Source organism: Cryptomeria japonica, chromosome 1 (assembly GCF_030272615.1).
Source record: "Cryptomeria japonica chromosome 1, Sugi_1.0, whole genome shotgun sequence".
Classification (NCBI taxonomy): Eukaryota; Viridiplantae; Streptophyta; class Pinopsida; order Cupressales; family Cupressaceae; genus Cryptomeria; species Cryptomeria japonica.
In genome coordinates, this window is record NC_081405.1 from 372100761 (window position 1) to 372116496 (window position 15736).

The following is a 15736-nucleotide window of genomic DNA, read 5'->3' on the forward strand; positions in this document are numbered from 1 at the left end:
TGAAATCCCCGGGATAGGTAGGGTCCAATGGGTCCAATGGGCATATGACTTGTCGGTAGCCACTCAAATCAAATAAGGTTTGCAAAGATTGGGAAATAAAGAGAATCGGACAGCTACCCTATGGAGTTTCTTCAAAACCTTCCAAGGTAGAATGAAGAATAAGGAAAGGATCCCTAAAGCAGTGGTGGATAAATATGCAGATACTATCTGTTTCATGGTGGACAAATACCAGTGCCATATGGAGGTTATATAACAAAGAACAGTATGGATAATGCTAATGGGTTATGAGGTTGATGCTCAAACTCTTGAAAGCTACCCTCAACATCTCTTGAGCAAACCGGTTGACCCTCAAGAAGCAAAATTTGGCACATTCAAGGAAAAAGATATGGAATTGCATAAGAAGTTCACTCAGCCTGAAAGGAAAAGAAAAGTAACAAAAATGGGAGAGGCAGTGGCTGAGCAGACGGGCTTTGCCAAAGAAGCTATCAAGAAAGATAAGGAGAAGAAAGCTCATATGGAAGCAAAGATGGAATCAAAGAAGCCTAAGATTGAACTGGTTCCCTCCAAGTCAAATCCTAAGGAGACTAAGTCTTCCCCTACTCCAATAAACTCATTAATAGCTCAAAGCTCATCTGGAAAAGGAGTACTGAAGCAGAAGCAGAAACCAAAAATAACTTATATCATTGTATCTCATGTTGCATCTGAGACAGAGTCAGATGAGGAAGCAGAGAAAGCAAAGAAGAAAGGAGAATTTATCTGAGTGATTAGGAAACCACAGTCTAGTGGTGCCTAGCAAAGCAAGAAGACTAAATAAGAACCTACTCTTAACTTGTAGGCCTAAAAGAGGAAGAAAGCTAAGGATAGAGCTTGATAAAAGTCTTGAATCTGGCAAGGTGGAAGGTAAATACACCATCATACCCCCATTGACTGCAAAAGAATTGACTAATGAAATAGTTAATGATGGAAATCTCAAGAATATTAGTGCATAGTATGATAATTTTGATGAGAATGATCAGAGAGAAATTGAGGAAGTTGTTGTGTTGCATTTTTATAACTTCAGCAAATCTTTAATTGAGTTAGAACATAGCATTCTAAAATATTTATATCATTCTTGATGCTAGAAGGCTAACTACAAGCCGATTAGATAAGGAAATGAAAGAACGTGAATTGATCAATATCAGTGCTTGCATCTCTCAAGAAGAAGTTGATAGACTCATGGAGCTATCCAACAAGAAATAATTCTGAAGCAAAAACAGAGTAAACAGGCTTATGGTTGGAAGGGTTGAGGAAGTTAGAAAAGAAACTGAAGAAATATGGAAAAAGTTTCTAAAGAACAATCGGTTGCAAATCAACCCCAAGTATGATGATGAATCATAGAAGGAAGATACTTCTCATCTAGAAGATCAAGCCAATATAACCCTTGATGCAAAAGACAGTCAAAATCCTTTGGTTGACAAGGACAACCTAGAGATGGTGGAAAGAAAAGTTGAAGAAGCCAAAGAGACACCAAAATATGATACTGCACCAAGTGGTGACACCGATGCACAGGCTGAAGAAAAAGAAAAGGATAAAGAAGAATTTCATACTAAGTGGGAATTGGGAAATGATCCAGGTAAAGAGAAATCAAATAAGGACAAGGTACGGGATAAGGGCGAAGAGGTCAATAAGGGAAAGTAGAAAACTGATGATGTCCCGATAATCATGGCAATTGACACACCAAAGGATAAAGGAAAAAGGATCCTTCCACAAATCTCCATTAATTTTGATAAACCTCTTGACATTAGACAGATATCTCCAACTGAAAGGCTGATGGTTGTTGTAGTGGTCTAGGCTCAAGCTAGTCAGAACTTGGTTAAATCTGAGACTGGGGACAAAAAACCGATTGAGATGATTGTAGGTGTTTTACAAAAGGTGGTACCAGAATTGCAATTAGATCCAAATTCTAACCCCTTCGACAAACTGTTACAGTTGATCAAAAATATCAGTACCAATTTTGAGTCACTGAAAAAGGCAACCACCAAGAAATTATTTGACAAATTGAAGGAGGTGCGTATGCAAACATTCCAGAAGATGATTGAAGATGATTGAAGATGACAGAGTCAAATTGAACAAAGGACTGTAGACAATCTTTGAGGCATTGAGTGAAGGAGGAAAGATATACAAGTCATTCCTTATACTGCCCAAATTCACATCAAATATAGACAAGTAGATCAGTGTTTGTCAAGGCAAGCTTGATAGTATATCTCAATCGTTCGATTCCAATGCAGCCCTTACCATCAACATGGAAGGTCAGGTTATGGCTCTAATTGATCAAATCTCGAGCCTAAAAAAAAAAAAAGGATAGAATATTGAGGCGGGTTGTGAGCTCTGGAACCTTATTGCTCCCCAAATGGACACCATGCTGAGCAACAAAGTTGATTGTATGAAGACAATGGCATAGCCAATTCCAACAGAATTGAAAGATGTGGAGATATATGCTTATTTTTTCAGTGCTTTCATTATAGTTTTGGACAACTTGAAGAATGGATGGGATACCTGCTTAGGATTTTTGAAGACCATTTTTGCAAATATCTTCAAGTATGTATAATATCCAGTATATACCCTTGTATATAAGTTTTTGAGCAACACCCCATCTTTGGCATTGTTGTCAAGGGGGAGAGTAGAATGAAAAATGTACAGAGAATGATAAAAGTTTTTCAGTTTTTGGTCTAAGGGGGAGCCTTAGAAATCTTGATCCAGTATACAGGTTGACACTTAGTCATTTTTCAAGAGTGTCGTCGATAGACCACTGATTCACCGCCCCCCCCACCCCACTCTCTCAGTGTTCCTTGAGTCCAACATGAACTAGTGAATTTGATGTGGAGAATTTATTTGAAAACTATTTAGAATTTGTAATGTTTTATAGGAATCTAAAATATGTAGGAATCAATATTATTATTTAAATTAAAACCATATATTCAAAACTTAAATTTGAAGAAATATTGGTAAATACAAATCTAATATTTTTGAAACATTTTTGACAAATTAAAAAAATATACATAGCTTGTCTTTGTTAGATAAATCTTTAAGTCTTTTCTTCATATTGTTCTTTATCCTTTTTTTGTTGAATATTTCCTCATAGTCTTGTTTTGCCTTGTCCTATTCTTTTCCACTTCTCCTTTGCAAAATATTTCTCCAAGATTCCTTTGTTAAATATTTTCTCCTTCTAAAAAGTCAAAATTTACAAACAACTTTTTTCAAATTTGTTTCAAAAAATTCACCTATAAAAAATCCAAATTTGGAAAAAAAAAAATTATTCGCTAGTTTTTTCTTAAGTTTATATTAATCTATAATTGCCATTATTTTTTTTTTAATTTGGCCTAAATAACTTTGTTCAAAGGTCACCTTTGTTAAAAAAAATACTCATTTGAACCTTCGTTTGAAGGTATTTTAATTCAATTATTTTATTGTTCCTTATTACCTCCCAAGTACCTTTGAACAAAGGTACCTTCAAATCAAGGTGACATTGATGGCCTCTCACCTTCCATGTCTAAGATTTTGCTCAAAAGTTTCAACTTCAAACCTTAGGTTGGACCTTTAAATGGAATCAACTAGACAAGATATTTGGTAGGATTGTAGCACTTAAAATAAGTTTTCCAACTAGTATAGATTGAATATATTTAATTTGATTATTATAATTTTTTTATCTTATAGTGAAGATAGGTTTTTCAACAATCATTAACGTCTTTGTTCCACACACATGGAAAAATAGTAAAATATATTTTTATTTTTTTTGAAAAATGGTTGTGCACTTAGTATTAATGTTCTTGTTTCAACAAAAATATGTTTTGGATGAAAATAACAAAACTTATATGTTAACAAAGTAAACTATGTTTGAATTATAGTTAATCTCACTTCAAAAAGATAAAAAAATTATGAAAAAATATATATGCACTAGATATTGATATTAAAAATCTATGCTTAAAAATTATAATATTATCCTTTTCTAAAAATAAAGTTATGCTTTATTGAAGTAATATCACTTTTTAAAAATATTGTGAACTATATTTTTTATTATTATTAAAAGTTACATAAAAAACTCATAACTTTTTATTTATTTTTTAAAATAATATATCTATAATCTATTTATAAAATCTTAGAAATCACTAGTTCACATTATCTTCAAATTCTTAACTATTTAGTAGTATAGGTGTCAGAAAGTGTAAATTTGGTGAAAATGTTGATTTCAATCTCTCTTTTTAGTCCAAAAGTGGGACACATTATTGTGGGGTGACTCCAATATTAGTTTTCCTTTATTCTTTAGAGTTGTTGATATTGCAATTGAGTGTGTGTGAACTATGGGTAATCTCTATATAGGAGTTAGTTATTGTGATATCATGTCTACCTTGGTATCACAATTATGTGGTAGCTTTGGCAATGACGTGGATTAATCCCTTGTTGATGTACTATATTCTACAATGGTTGTTGATTTCATGGAAAGATATTGGATTATGATTCTTGTATACAATGAGAGTACTTTGGCATATTAAGTTCCATTAATAAGAGATTGTTTACTTCATGTGATTGGAGATATCAACATCTTGGTGTACAATTTAGGAATCTTTGAGCCTCTAGTGAGGTGTTAGTTTATAAATTGTTACCTTTTGAATGTGGTCCTTGGTTGAGAGGATGGTTTGTTATTGTGCCATAATGGAATCTTAATTGCACATTAGATTTTTTATGTGATACAAGTTTTCTTGGGAGTACTATTTGTTCATTAGAGCACATGATCTTCTAGGAGGATACTTTAGTTCATGTTTTCATGATGTGTCCCTAAATTCTATAGACATGTAGTGGGATATTTGATAGTGATTAAAATAGTTCTTTTGGTATTAAGTAAATTGGTCATGTGCATGGGAGCTTCACGAGAGTGTGGTGTTACATTGGGATCTTAACATGGATTGATCAATTGTAGGTGCTTATGGATATTTGGAAACTTGGTTGAGGTTGGAGTTCTTTTGGTTTTAAGATATTAGTTAAGACATTTACACTCTAGAGCTGCCAACAAGACGACCGGTGGGCCTTCACCTAGATATGGACATGAGTTCGTGATGGATTTGAGAGGAGATCCAGACATCCTTGCATGCGAAGATATGACAACAAATCTATGTTTTAATAAGGATTTATGTGACTTGGCCCGACCAATCCCCCTAGAGAATACCACGATCTACTATAGAATACCTCTTTATGGCACATGTAACTCATTTATACTCTCTAGTAAATTTCCATTGACTATATGTATCTTGTTCCAAAATAATACTAACTTGTTAAAAAAACCTCAAATCTATAAATTCCCCCTAAACACCCCTAAAAACTCAAGGTAAACCTAAAAGAATGACCAAAATGATTTGTCAATTACTTAGGTAGTAGGTGATTACTCAAATAGATTGACATTTACTTTAGCAATTAGCTAGTTAGTCAAGTGAACCACATAATGTCTTGAAAATACATTAATCATATAATTGCTTACAACTACAAAAAAGTAGTGATTTGAAAGTCAAACTAGTAATTTTGACCCCCAATCCAAAAACCTTTGCTTACAACAGTCAAAACTAGTGATTTGAGATTCAAACTAGTAATTTTGACCCCCAATCCAAAAACCTATATATTGATTAAATTCTAAAAAATGATATGAAGGTGAAAAATGAGGACAATCATTTTTCATGCTAGTAATCCTCATTTCAACACCTCTTTATAAAATATGACTTCACTTAGAATGGTCACTACCACTTGAGGACTCAAAATCTCTCAAATTGCCAAGTGCAAATGAATTCAAAATTGACCTAATTTGGCATATAAGCTAGTTTTTGGCATGGTGATGCATCATTTTCTCCTTGCAGGTCATTAAGATAAAATGACATGGGTATACCATAAGGTCTCACTATCATGGTACATTATATTGTTCCTAACTTTGCAAGCCTTTAGATAACCCCTTATTAAATCTAAACAAGTCATTTTTGGGGGTTTTCATAAACCTTGTATTGATGGTAAGCTTTATTCTCTAGATGTTTCCTTTTATTCTTGTTTCTAAAATCACCTTATGTCATGCATGATCCTTTTATTTTTTAAGTTAGATGCGATATAATGACTATGTTAAGTATAAGTAAATTATGGGGCCCTAAACATTCTATACGAGAAGCAAAACCTATTTATTCATGTAGAATACCTTAAAGGGGAAAATATGTATGTGCTACGTTTATAGTATACATCATAGTCTAATGGTAATTCATCGACCTAGTACATGAACCATGTGGCATGAATGACATCCCCCTAGCATATCCATACTTGATAGAGTGAGCAAGTTAGCTCATATGATCCCCTTGCATTTTTTCATGTTTGCTAACCTTTTGCTATAATAATGTGACAAAAAAATTTGTTCTCAAAGTTATGAAATTATCATTTTTATGTTATATCACCCTAATGATTCACAACTACTTAGGCAATTCAATTTATTTCCTTGGTTATTCCTTATTGGTAGAGGGGGTGATCTACTTTTAATATCTAGCTTGCATGATTTATTGGATTTAATCATTTCTATGATAATTTTAGCTCTTGAATTTTAGTTCCACCTTGTTCTATTTGGTGAACATAATTACAATGTTAATTTAGTCTTTTCCATTGTGTTCATTCCATTTTATTCCTAAGCTACTCACATGCTAGGAGTTCATTGGTCTAGAAACTAATGCTTGTCACACCATGTGTACTTATTCATGCTTATAAGCAACAAATAATAAAAAGATTGGGACACTTAAGTATTAGAAGCTTAATTAAATCGAGGGTGAGTAGGAGAAATAATGCCAATATGAATAGATATTGATAGTTATATCAAATTATATAGGGTTTAAATTAGATATGGAGTCCCTTTCAACCAATGAAGTATACAATAACCTCACATGGACTTATGGTGGGGCCAATGGGAAACCTTGGATGATTCATGCCAATAGAGAGTAAGTCATGACTACTATTACAAGGACTGATAAAGCTTAAACCAACAAATGATGACTAAGAACATGCCGTAACTAGTCGTGAGGGTAAATCCCAAACATAACAACGAGTGCATGAAAATAAAAACTTAAAATTTGATTAAATGGAGGGAATGCATGCTTATTAATATTGGCAACCACTAAGGCCTAGTAGCTAAAGTAAAATGCTCGAAGGTTATATTAGTCATTGGGGGCATTTGGTTTTTTGATCCATAAGAGAATGACACACCACACTTCCACCTGCAATTTAGATATCTAAGGTTTGCAATTATTAAATCTTTAACATGAGTCAAGGTATTTAAGCAAAAACAAGAATAAGGGCTCCACCAAAGTATAAAAGTTATTTGAATATGAGCTACGACATTCAAGAAAAACATATAATAACGGTGAAAATAACTTTTTATATAAAATGAAATAAACTATTATATACAATAAAAAAAACAATATTGGTTTGTATATTTGACGCTTGTAAATTTGTTATTTTGTTGTGTTATGCACAATAATATTTTTTATGATTCTCCACAAATTGTTAAAGCAAATTGCGATAGTAAGGTGGGTGCAAACAAAATCACATTATGAATCATGATTTTTAAAGTAAAGCTAAGTAAATAAAAATTAAATCCAAATCAAATTTGAAAATATGATATAAAGAAATTAGAGAATGTAGACATAAAAATATAATCTAGAAGAGAAAACTCCAAGACAAAACATGATTATGCATACAAAAACTAAAACATAATAATACACTTCACAAATCTATACTAAATCAGCTCACAACCATTAGGTTCATTATTTTGAAATTTATTCAAGTGATGTGGAAATGAATTTGGATAGTGAGATACTATATTTAAGAAGGGAGTGACTCTATTGAGATAAGTGTAAATAAGTTATAATAAATAAAAAGTGAATGATGACTATGCAAAATTAAATATAAGTCAAAAAATTAAAATAAATATGAATCAAATTGTGAATTAAATTTAATAATATAATTATATGAAAATACTATAATTATAATAAAATTATAAAAAGATTTTCAAATAATTTTAGTAATATGAAATAAAAATAAAATATTTTTTCAGTAATCTTAAAGTAAAATAAAAAAAGGCACTTTGAAAATGAATTTGGATAGTGAGATAACATACTTAAAGGCAATGATTCTATTGAGATAAGTGTAAATAAGAAATAAAAAATAAAAAATGAATAATGAGTATGTAAAAGTAAATATAACCCAAAAAATTAAAATAAATATGAATCAAATTGTGAATTAAATTTAATAATATAATTATATGAAAATACTATATATATAATAAAATTAGAAAAAGATTTTTAAATAATTAAAATAAAATGAAATAAAAATAAAATGATTTTTCGATAATCTTAAAGTAAAATAAAAAAGACACTTGAAAATGAATTTGGATAATGAGATAATATATTTAAGAAGGGAATGACTCTATTGAGATAAGTGTATATAAGAAACAATAAATCAAAAGTGAATAATAACTATGTAAAAATAAATATAAGCCAAAAAATTAAAATAACAAGGCTGCAATGTAGCGAAGTTCTTGCCAAATATTAGCAACTATTTTGTTATAATAGTATAGGATATCAAATAATTACAAAGATATGTATAAGCAACATGCTATATATTGGTTTTTGAATTTGAATTCTTTCTGCTCATGGTAGTTGCTTTGGGTGGGGGCCTTCTCCACCCCTCGGCTGAACCCCCTCTAGAATCTTCGGGGCTGACAATTTATGTCACTACTCCTTGTACCCTTTCGAAAGATGTCACTCCTGAAGGGGCCCTCCCTTCTTCACTTGAGTTGAAGGAAGCGCCTACTGACAGTCCTAGAACCGTGGAGGGTTGGGACAGGACTGTGGACTTCATCCCCAACTCCAAGGATTTTGTCGCTCGTGATGAGGGAAAGGATAAAGGGACCCCTATTGATAGCACAACAACCAAAGGCTAGAAAAACGTGCCGGTTGGTAATTCTCCAGAGGAGGTGGACCCCAAATTGAGCCCTGTTTGTATACAAACTGAGGAAGGCACAACTATTGAGCTCCCTGAAAAAATAATGGACCGTATTTTGCTCAATATGAGTAATACTCTAGTGGGGAATTTTTGTTCTCTTCGTCCCACTGTGGAGATGGCCAGGAAATGGGTAGTGGACAAGTGGAAAGTAAAGGGGAGTGTCTCTGTTAGTGTTATGCCTAGGGCGTTCTTCCTTTTTAAATTTACTATTGAAGAGGATGTTATTATGGTTCTCTCTGGTTGTTGGTCTTATGGTAAATGCAACTTATCCCTCTATAGGTGGAAGGCTAGTTTTGACCTCACTGGTGACCTTCATAAGTCAGCTCCAGTTTGGGCCTACCTTCGTGGACTCCCACTTGAATATTAGGATGATTTTGTCTTCAGATGGATTGGTAACACCTTTGGGCACTTTGTGGGTGTGGATGAGATCACCTGAACAAAATCTAGATTGGTTTATGCACGCTTTTGTATTCAGACAACGGTTAGTAAGAACCTTCATAACTTTATTACGCTTAAGTCTAAGTTTGGAAGCTGGACTCAGGCATTGGTCTATGAAAATGCCACACTTTTCTATTGGAAATGTCGCAAGATGGGTCATGTTATCTCTAAGTGTAGAGCTTAGGACCCTAAGCCCCTCAAGCTTGAAGGCCCTATGGTTGACGAAGGATCTAGCAAAGATGTTGCTCCCATGGAGTGCCCTGGGACTGACTGTGAGAACTACCCCTTTATGGAGAGTATTAACAAACTTCTATGCTCACTTGCCAAGGTGGCAGACGGGTTACCAGTTATTGAGGGTTGTTTAGCCTCTCAGGATGTTGCTTTATTGACTAATGGTCTTTGTTCTTCAGAGCCTTTGGTCCCCTCCCCCTTGAAAGTTTTGACTCCTCTAGAAGATGGAGAGATAGCGGTTGGTTCCTCATCCCCGGTTGCTCCTGGGCCTGTTGGGACCCCCCCTAAGATTCCTCCAAGCTTGACTGGTTCCTTTCTCCCCCCTATCCCTAGTGTGGGGTTCTCCTCTCCTAGAGCTTCCTCTAGTGGCTGTCAATGCTCCGATGATGAGGGTTGGATCACACAAAGGTGCAAGAAAAGGAATGGGAAGACTGATGTTGGGATTTCCCCAAAGACAGGCCGACAATCACAAAGACTCTCTCAGGAAAAGGAAGCAGCAAGGAATGTTGCCAATGGCAGGCAAAAAACCTTGGAAAAATCCATCAAAGGTAAGAAATGAAGGTTCTATCATGGAACATGTGGGGCCCAGACAACCCCCAGAAGTAGTACACCCTGAAGAATTGCATTTTTCAAAACAAAATCAAGGTTCTTCTTCTCCAAGAGATTAAGATGAATGATACATCCTTTGCTTTTATTGTTGGTAAAATTTGGCCAGGTTCTCAATTTTTTATTAGTAATGCCATAAGGGCCTCTGGTGGTTTGGTTACTATGTGGGACCCGTCGCGGTTGTCTGGTAGCATGATCTCTTCCTCGGCCAACTCTTTGGTTTCCCTATTCTCTTCTGCCTTGGGATCTTGGTTCCCAATCAATGTTTATGCCCCTAACATCAGATTCGATAATCTCTCTCTTATTTTTGGCCTCCTTTAGAATGATATTAATGCCCATTGGATGATTGCAAGGGATTTTAATTCCCCTCTTTTCCCCTTTGAGAAATTGGGAGGTCTTTAGGATTACTCTAACAACATGATAGATTTGGCTGACTTCATTAATTGGAATGGGCTAATGGATGTGGACTTGATTGGTCACAAATTCACCTGGTCCAATCTTAGAAAAGGTAATGACCTTATCCAGGTCAAATTGGATAGATTTCTCATCTCTGGAAACTATGATTTAGGGGTTAATGTGAAGCTCTCTGCCTTTCCCAAAATAGTTTCTGACCATAATCCTCTTCTCCTTATGAGCTCCTCTCATTGTGTCAAGAAAATTTACCCTTTCAAATATAAGGTCATGTGGAATACCCACCCTGAATTCAAAGACTCTATCGAAAGTTGGTGCAACACTCACATCCCTGGCACACCTATGTTCCAGGTTGCTTAGAAATTAGACTTAGTCAGAAGGAATGTTCATGGATGGAACAAAAACACCTTTGATGATATTTTTGTTCAGAAAAAGGAGCTCAATACCAAACTCATAGCCATCCAAGAGAAAATTGACAAAGGGGACATCCTTGAAGCTACTCATCATGAAGAGGCGAGTCTAAGAAGGAAATGGAAGGAGAACTCAACTAGGGAGGAGCCTTTTTGGAAACAGAAATCTCGTGTCCAATGGTTGAAGGAAGGAGACAAAAATACAAATTTCTTCCATAGATTTGCTAGTATTCACAAGAGAAGAAATCACATCTCTTGTCTGAGGAATGATCAAAATCAAGATATCAAAGATGAAGCGGGTCTTGGAAACTTGGCTACTGACTACTTCTCTTCTTTGTTCAGGGAGGATTGCAAGACTCAAGATCCAGACTTGGTTGAGAATCTCCTTCATTTTCTTCCTTCTCCCCTCATTATGGAGGACAATTATTACATTATGTCCCTTGTCACTGACGATGAAGAGAGGAATGCAGTATTCTCTATGGCGGCTTTCAAAGTTCCAGGCCCAAATGGCTTCCCTCTGGCTTTCTTCCAAGGCTTTTGGGATGTGGTGGGCGTTGATGTGGTTCTTGCCACTAAGGGCATCTTCAGATCTGGTAAATTGCTCAAGAAGCTTAACAACACTTTCATTGCTCTGGTTCCTAAGATTCAAGCACCGACCCTCCTAAGGGACTTTCAGCCCATTAGCCTTTGTAACACTCTCTACAAGATTTTAACCAAGGTCTTGGTGAACAGGCTCAACCCTTTATAGATTATTTGATTAGCCCTAGTCAAAAGGGGTTCGTCTTGGGTAGACAAATTCTAGATGCGACCATTTCCACTCATGAATTCATTCTCTATGTAGAGATGTCACAAACCTGGTATGGTTTTGAACTTGATATCTCTAAGGCTTATGCTAGAGTTAACTGGAGCTTTCTTTTCAAAGTCCTTCAAAAGTTCGGTGTTGGGGGAAAGATGCTCAACCTCATTAGGGAATGCATAACCATTGTCAATTACTTTGTCCTCATGAATGGTTTACCCCAGGAGTCCTTTGGGGATTCTAGGGATCTTTGACAAGGTGACCCTCTGTCACCCTACCTCTTCATAATTTTGGCAAAGGTTTTAACAAAAAAATTCAGCTCCTTCATTAATATAGAAGCCCTCAAGGGAATCAAACCTGCCTCTACTATCTCCCCTACTATTCTGCCGCAGTTTGTTGATGACACTATTCTTTTTGGGATTTCTTCAGTGATTGAGGCTAAGGGATGGAAGTCCTTCCTCAAATACTATGTGAATGCCTCAGGCCAGCACATCAATTATGATAAAAGCAATATCTATTTCTTTCACACAGAGGATAAACTTCAAGCTAAAAATCAAGGGATCCTTGAATGTGAATGGCCTCACTCCTTGGCATCTACCTTGGGCTACCTCTCACTATCAAGGATGTCTCTAATTCCTTTTGGACTTCTATCCTTAAGAGAATGCAGAAAAAGCTGGCAGGGTGGAAAGGAAGGTTCCTAAGTAGTGCAGGGAAGCTTCAACTGCTAGCCTCCTCTTTGCAAGCAATTTCAGTGTACTTCCTCTCCCTTTTTAAACTATATACCACTATGGATAACAAGTTGGAACACATCCAAAAAACTTTCCTTTAGATGGGATTGGAAGAAAAAAGAAGGCTTGCTCTTGTTAGCTGGGATAAAGTCTGCTACTCAAAACTAAAGGGGGACATGGGAATCCACAAAATATCCCACTTTAATTGGGCTCTTATGATTAAAATGACTTGGAACCTCATCCACAAGGATCTAGACTAGGGACATATTATGATGGCCAAATACCTTGTCCAAGGCAGCTTCCTTCCTGCTCTAAATGAAGAGGGACTACCCAGAGGGTCCAAAATTTGAAATAATATCCTCAACTACAGGGAGCTTACATCCAAGGGCAAGAAATGGCTCATTGGTAATGGCAGAAAGATTTTATTCTAGGAAGACTATTAGATTGGGGAAAAGCCCTTGATTTCTCATCCCTCCCTTAGAAGGATTAAATATGTTTCCAAGGGTTTCTTTGGGGTCTGGGTCTCCAATTACTTCTTCAACAACACTTGGAAGGTCATTTTTTATTGTTGTTTAGATCAATCGCTCCTTCTACCTATTGTCATGGAACTACAGAATCTGTTGGATAGGATAAGACTCCCACTCTTTCCTATGGAGGACAAATTTGTTTGGAAATGGAACCCCACAAGGGATTTCTCTGTTAAGATGGCCTACCATAGCATGATGACCCTATCCTCCTGGTGATGGGGAATGAAGTTTGGAACCCTCAACTTATCCCCAAGATCATTTTTTTTCTAGTGGACTTCTCTACATAACAAAATCCTCACTCGGGATAACTTGGCTAAATGTAGATTCCAGATCCCCAATAGATGTGTTCTTTGCAAATCATATATGGAAATCCCTTCCCATATCTTCCTCCATTGTTCCTTTGTCAAAGCCCTTTGGGGGATGGTTTGTAGTAAACTCAACCTTTACTGGATTTTGAATGAAAATATGACTGATTTGTTGCAGGAGTGGAGGGGCCCCTCTTCCAACCCCCTGGTTCTCCAACTCTGGAGACAAATTCCCCCTCACCTCTGCTGAAGCATTTGGAAGGAAAGAAATGATAATATCTTCAGGGATAAGGAGGCCTCTTTGGAAAGTGTCTTTGCTTGTTTCCTTGAGCTCTTATTGGAAAATATCTTTGTTACTCGAGTTAGGAAGCCCCCCTAATCCACCCTCTATCAAGGATTGGGAAACTTCTCTTGGTTGGAACCTTCCTAGCTCTTTTTCTCACACTAATAGTTCCAAGCTTCTCCTGAGATAGAATAATAAATGGTCCCCCCCAGCCCCGGGTTGCTTCAAACTAAACTTTGATGGGGTTGCTAGACAGGACCTGGCTACAAAGGGTGGTGTCATTAGAATCCATAGTTGGGCCCTGGTTGCAACCTATATGAGGAACCTGAACGGTCACACTAGCAATCAAGCGAAGGTTATGGCCTTGGCCTGGGGGGTCTGTTTCACCCTCTCCATGGGCATGATGACTATGGATATCGAAGGAGACTCTAAGCTTATCATTGATGTTATCAAAGAGTGGAACAAACTCAACTGGTCAATTGAAGTAATCGTCAGACATATCATCATACTCATTTCAAGACTTGATTCCTTCCACGTCCTGTACATCTATAGAGAAGGAAATGGGGTTGTTGATGCTATTGTTGCTCTCAGATTAATGGAATTGGGCCTAAAATGATGGAGGAATTCCCACTATTTGTCTCCTAATGTTAACTCCCTCTTGAAGGGAGAGTCCTCCAATATTACTCCTCATGATTAAGCTTTCCTTTGGTTTCTACTGCATTCTCCAATTGCCTCTCGAAGGCCTCTGGAGGAATTATTTTTCAAATTTGAATAGGTACAATCCTTTGATTACTTGCACCAATGGTCTACTAAGATGGACTACCAGCAAGGTTTCTATGTGCAAGGTGTACGCCATGATCACCTTTTGGTACACCCTCCTGTGGTACTTCCTTAGGATGGACCTTAAGTGTGATCACACACATTTCAATTGGCCGAGTTGGATGGGTTTGATTGGATGCCACATGTAATTTGCGCCACATGCTCCTTGCATCCATGTGAATCAAGATAGTTTTGATTACATGATGATTTACTATGTGCCCAAGGTCATTTCTCAAAAGGCAATTAATGGTTCACACAAACTTCCTAATCCCAAGGACATTTATGGTAATAATTTTGCTGCAAGGCATCTTGATCATCGTATCATCATCAAAAGATCTAACTCCGACAAAAAAATTGCTTCTATTTCTGCTAAGTGTTATTCTCTTGACACTTCCTTTGTGTTGCTGCTCATCTCTACTACTGATAATATGCTCTCTGCTAAAACTATGGGGGGGATAGAGTGTGGCATGAACCTGACAACCCAGATGATTTCAAAAAAGATGCATTTGTGTGGAACTATTGTGTTGAAGGAGGGGTGGCAGAGTTCATGAAAAACCTCGCTCCCCATGATGAGCAGCTCTCGGTCCAATTTACGAACTCCTAGATGGACATAAGGGTTTTTGTTGGTAGGGTCTCTTTCAATGTCTCTGTGGAATCTATTGCTCAGGCGACGAGCCTATTCTTGGACGGGAGAAGATGGAAGAAAACTAGTCATGTTGCCAACAATGAGGGACTAAAAATATTTTTCAAAGGCAAGGAGGAACCGGTGAAAATGCAAGGTGGGTTTGCCAAAGAAGAGTTGAAATACCCTTGGAACCAGATTTACATGATGATTATGAAGTATTTCATGTTGGAGGGCCACTACAAGGTATTTTATTTCTATCACTTGCCCCTGCTTAACCATTTTTGCAATAATGATCTCCTTTGCTTGCCATTTTTTGTGTTGCATTCTTTGGAGGTTACGATAAAGGAAGCCCTTGACCCCAAAAATGGGGATAAGCCACCCATCCCCCTGCATTAGGGCCTCATTTACAAGTTGTACAATTTCCACCTGTCTATGTGCCCTCCCAGGATCCTCATGATTTTCCAACCCTTGTTGGTTGCTTCACATCCCCTCTCGACCTTCCCTAG